We start from the raw sequence: 6,155 nt of genomic DNA on the forward strand, positions 1-6,155 counted from the left end.
TTAACCATCATTTTTCCCAGTAGGCTACATATCCCTTCCTTGCCTTCCCACATACGTTTCCTTCTAGTGGAACTGTGACCACAGAGGTTCTTGTACATCCAGGTTTTGCCCCAACACGCAGTCAGGATGTGGCTGAAATCCACAGCATGGTATGGGAAGAGTTTCTCCAGTCCACTGACAGCTTACTCAGTTTCTTTGCGTAGTTCTGCATTCAGGTGTTAAAAACAACCCCATACAACAACCTCAGATGGGACTTAAAACTTAGTATTTACTGATCCCAAATTTTATATCAGAATTCATATCCAAGACTTACAAAAACTACATAGTTTTACTGACTTCTAGATGTGTAATTTACTGAACCAAGAGTCTGTTGCTTCTTGCAGTTACTTAAGGTGAAATAGTGGCTGCCTTGTCCTCAAAAGTAGAGGAACTGAGCCATAAACCCTATAAAGATTCAGGTACAAAATCAGACTAGTTACTGCAGAGAAAGGGATAGGGGACATTTCAGACCTCTCTTTGTTTGCTGTGCAGTGTCTCACCACAACCTGTACTTAAACAAGTGCAAATGTATGACCTTCATGCTTTCCTACTGTTGCACACTGAGTCTTGACCAACACAGTTTTATCCAGAAATACTTTAGTTAGTGGCTCAGCACTTAATTAAATGTGTGTATAAATGAGTGATTGTTGCTACATCAGGCAGAACAGTAAAAATATTTAAAATACTAACCAGAACGAAGTGATAACCATTGCTTGAAGTGAATGAGTACTTTTTTATTTATCTGATAAAGGCCATATTCAAATCAGAATTTTCCACTTCTATTAAGAACCTGTATTGTGTTACTAACATTACTATATTAAAACCAAAGCACACCAATTATGGGCAAACACCATGCAATATCCATTCAATTTATATATTTTTCCACTTATTTTGATACTACTGCTTCCCTACACAGTGATGTTGTGATTGAATGTTTCGAGATCACTTTTCACTGCATTCTAATATAGAAAAAGACTCACATCTAAAATGACGATTGTTTGCCAACGTTTAAGAAAATATTATTAGAACTTAAGTTGTATTTTCTTTGAAACAAGTTTGCTTATCTGTTTTCAGCTAGATACAGTGTGTAAATGGTTCAGTGAAAAGTATTATATGCCAAACCCAACAGCGAATCCATGTTAATTATGGAATTGAATGTGTTTTTAAAATTTCGTTATTAACTTTGGTCTGCCATTAACTCTGTAAGTTGTTTGTTCATTTTAATACTGGAAAGCGATTCTGATTCTCTTCCTAGTACATCCTCTGTCGGGGCACAGAGGAACCCTAACTTCCACCCCCAAATTGCTGGCACGCTGCTTTTCTTTGATGTCACTGGGTTAATGCAGCGTCCCTCTGCTGGCCTCCACCGTCTGGAAGCTCCTGCTGTGGATACTGTCGAAGACGAGCAGCCACAGAGGCAGAACATACTGCTGCCCAGCTCCTCTGCTCGCTCAGACGCCTACATAGAGAGCTATAAAAGGATGGTGAGAGAGTCCTCGCTGCATGTTAAGCCCATGCATTGGCTTTTCAAGCCTGCACGTTTGATACTGCTGTGTCACAGCCGGGCAAAGGTTTCAGCCAGCAGGCTGAGAATTGTGCCTGGCTGAAAGTAATCTTCCTCCTCCTACTCGTAGCCTCCAGCATCCGCCATAGCAATAGGCCCTGCAGCCGGGTTGCCATCAGAGCATGGACAGGACAGATAAGTGGAAACAATTAGAAGCTTCTTACCCTGTTCACTTAACATTCCCTTTTCTACTGTGTAAAATAAATCAACCTGAGCACTGACTGACTTCAGAGGGTCCTGCAGATTTAAGATATGCATTGAGATATGCTGTGTCCTATCCTTAAAGCTCAACAGTCGAAGCTAGCCCAGTTTTGATGAACACCAAGCATGAGGTGAGTGTACCCAGTGCAGGTGAAGCAGCTTCTGACTTCATGGTAGTTTTTCTTGGCTGTCTCTAACCTGTTGGGAGACACAAATAATTCTGTCCTGTAAATGTTATAAAGAAAATATTTAATTGTGCAAATTCAGGAAGGTGTTCTTACTTGGGAAGGTGCTTAAATACCCTTGGACTTTAGCACATTGTTGAATTCAAGTGTTTGCGTAAGAACTGGCTGTTCTTAACTAAGACGAAGGCATTGTTTGGAGAATATGTTTTTCTTCCTTACTCTGAGAGAACAAAACCAGAGCTTGCAAAGCATGTAACAAGTTTTAGAAAGATCTCTCTATTTTAGATCAGCTACGGGAAATAATAAACCGCCACAGTTATTAGTGCAATGCATGCCTCAGTGGTTTAATGTGCTTCATTAACCTGAACAGTGAGCAGTGGTTCCAAGTGCAGAGTATGACAAGATCTTTTACAGTTAGTGTGAGAGCATTAACCAAAATTCCGTTTCTAAAAGCTTTAGGTATGATAAACTGTAGCTTGTAATCAAGAAATAGGAACAAGGGTTGCTGCTAGACTTTGGGGTGTTTTCTTCCCTCCTTTCTATCACTCCCACTTTTTTCTTTGAATGCTAGGAGGAGATAGTGGCGAATTGTTCCACAGCAATTAGATATTGCCAGAAATCAACTGTTAATACAACTGGAAGCATTTGTGATGATAGGAAGTATGCGTGCATGGAGCTAAGATAAATAATTGGTTGACTTTCAGAATTAGTAATTTGCTTCAGAGATTAGTATTGTTTCTAAACAGTTTCAGTTTCCGGTGCAGAAAGTTATATATGAGCATCTATTAGGAGGCAACACAACAGATTGCATTTAAAACCATTTTAAGAATTGCCATCTTAGAATTACTGTAGCCATAGTCTATGACAGCAGTCAGAAGAAAGGCTGTGAAAATGCATTGCAGAAGCTCTGAGTGTTACCACTGTGTCTGGTTGGTTGGTTGGTTGGGTGAGTGGGTGTTTTTTTTTTTTTCTCCCCTGGCTTGTAGCCAGTGTAACCCCATTGAAATTTCCTAGTAGGGTTTCCTTAGCCCTGTAGAGTGATTCACCTTCAGCTCACCAACGGGAAAAGAAGCCTTTACCTTCAGTCGCTTTTTGTAGTTTTGCCAAAGGTCCTCATCCCACTGTTTTCTGGTTTTATCCTGACTCTCCCCGTTGCTGATAGAACCACTGGTAGACAAGGTGTTGCCAAGTCAGGCTATTGCTGAGGACAAACTGTTTCATGATAGAGTCGAAGCTCCTTTCTCCTGGCCCTTCTTGCCAGAGTGAGCTGTGTTTGTGAAAACGTCCTGTCTGCTGCTTTCCAAGCAAGCCTATTGCAAGCAGCTGGTTTAGTTCTGTGTGGGTCCTTGGATAATTTAAAGAGCAGCACTTTCCACAAACACAAAACCATTTAAGCTTAATAACCATTTAAATGTTTAGAGTATTTAGCTTCATAACGCTTCTAATTAGATTTTCCTATCTTGCTGCATTTATATCAGTAATAAATACTGTTCGTGACAGTACCTTATTGCACAGTAAAATAGAAAAAGTTCAGTACTGCTTTCCAAACACACAGTTTTTGCCAAAGGTTTCCTAATAGTTATTACTGCTCATTTACATATGGTCTAATAACACTTAGAACATTTCATGTTCTGTTTTGAACTATATATGTTTATAATAACAAACTCATTCTGCGCTACGGTGAGTTCCTTTTGTCAAACCCTTGCTTCCACAGCTGTCAAAATCGAATGTGATAAGCAATTACTAAGTCCTGTTCTACTAGCCGAACAGAAGCTTCACTTCTGAAAGATTCAAAAATGTGGTTCCCCTCTTCTGGCCTGAAGAAATAGGTAAGGCCGATTACAAATGCCGTCTTCGTTGGGTGAACTCAATGATAGCCGAGTATTGACTTTTTATTTGCCAGAAGCATCTATGGCGTTTTGGAGGCTCACCTGAAGCAAATAAGACCATAATTACTTGGTTCTTGCCAAAATGTCAGCCCTGTGTTGACACTGGTAGTTTTGAGTCACGCTGACACTGGGATAACTGAAAGAATTGTAAAGAGAGGGACTACAATGTCCTTCATTCAATTCATTCATTCAATGTCATTCAATTAATCTTCAATTTGTTTACTGATTCCTCCTATAATACAGCTGTACTGAGGGCAATTTTAGTCTGGTTCAGCAAAATCTTATGCTATTACAGCACTGGAAATGTCAATGGAACAGTACTTTCCGGCATTTAATTACAAAACACCTCCATCACAAAATGATTGATTCCCTTTTCAGAGCAGTAAGTTGCATCTAGTGATAGCATGTATTTATCCTAAGATTCTGGGCTTGCTCTTTGTTGTTTATATCTTCTGAGGAGCACATGGAACTTTACTGCAGGTTAAACCTCCACTTTTTCTTGGAGCTTGATGCTGTCAAACTCCTAATAAAGGCAACTGAAATTTAAAGAAAAATGCACATCCATTACTGTGTCTTTTACCTCTGAATTTGTCTTGGAATTGCAAGATAAATCTCCACCGTGTTTGCATGTATTGATGCTCTATTTGGAATCATTTTCTTGCTATGAAAACAACAGGGTTGATGTCTAGACCCACCTACATCAGCTTAAACCTTCTGTTTCCATTTTATTTGTATACATTTTAAAGCAAAAAGCTAATGGTTGGATTATGGCACTGGAAAAACAACTGTGAAAGAAAAGGATAAGACAATAAAGTGTATTCCTACATAGTAGCTGATGAAAAGGATCTTCCTTAGGTGCTCCAAAAATTTAGCTTTTTTGGGGTTCTAGCTCTGTAGCCTGATGCCTCATGATGGATTTGTATTGGAAATATATTTTAACTTTTCACCTATAGTTGTTAAAAGATGGACTCCCTATCTGTTTCCCCATTTGTCCTTCCATTTATTTATTTATTTGCTTGTTTATACTCGGATTATTTTTTAGGCAAGCTTACTTCAGTAAAGTAGGACTTCTTTGTTGCACACTGCTGAAATAATCCAGTTTTCCCCTCCCTTCAGCAATGCTAAATTTACATCCATAGCTGCGTGGTACAGAACACTCCTAGATATTAACGCCTTTCTTGCAAGTCAAAACATTCTTAAGACTGTTAGAAAATTTTAGGAAGCATTCATTTTATGGGCATTTTACTCAACATACTTTGAATTTTTAATGAAACCAATAATATTAATAATAATAATAATACAGATTGCATGTTTACATCTTTTTGCTAACTACTTTCTTCCTAGATGTTTTGAACTTCTGGGTCTTCCAATCATACATTTATTGATAAAATTAAAGACTTGTGTTTACTACAAATAAAACCCCCTATTTATCCAAACTGCAGATTAATTCCAGTTTGAAATGCTGCAAAGCCTCACAAATTTGTATTACCTGTGCGTTTTGCTCTTAGTCTCTTTTATAGGCTAGAATCCCCGGGAATTTACTTTACCCGAGGCACAATGGTGAATCCTAGAAAATGAGTCTTGCCAAGGATGGGACTCAGCATAGTCCATAAATAGAATGGGAGAAGTGTCTAAATAACAGCATTTAAATTAAAAAAATAAAATTTAAACATCAGTATTGTTAAACATTCTAAAATCAAGTAGAAGTCCCCTTCTGCCCTCTACTTTCTCTATTGTAAAAGGAGTGACATTATTGAAGTGTTGCCTTATATTAATTTTAATATGTCTAATACTCTGTGTTCATGTGGCGATGAGGCAGTAGAGGCACTGACAGGTATGAGTTGTGTTTATCATCTGTGATAACTGAGAAGTTCTGAGAGTACATGCTTCTTAAGAAAGTGAATCTTCTGTAAACATAACGTTGACATTATGTGAGCCTACTATGGAGAACAGCAGAGGTATCTGATGACCATGACTGAGAGTAGTGTTTCTGATATTGGTAGGATTGTAGAGTAGTTCCTCAAAGGTGGGCTTTCTTCAGTCAAATGGTATTCTGCAATCAGAACGTAGTTTCAGTTGTTATCTAACTAAATACATCCAGGAGTTCAAATAACCATCTTTATTAATAGTTCTTAATATAATCCAGGCACTCTCTCACTCATAGGTGAAGACTGAATACCTTAATATCTGTATTTTAATCTTAACGGTGTTTTATAGAAAAGGCAAGCCATGGTGTAATTACACTCTTCAATGTGACAAAGGTCAAAAAGATTTAGC

The sequence above is a fragment of the Athene cunicularia genome, unplaced genomic scaffold, assembly GCF_003259725.1.
Source record: "Athene cunicularia isolate RWA unplaced genomic scaffold, athCun1 SCF_1, whole genome shotgun sequence".
In the NCBI taxonomy this organism is placed as follows: domain Eukaryota; kingdom Metazoa; phylum Chordata; class Aves; order Strigiformes; family Strigidae; genus Athene; species Athene cunicularia.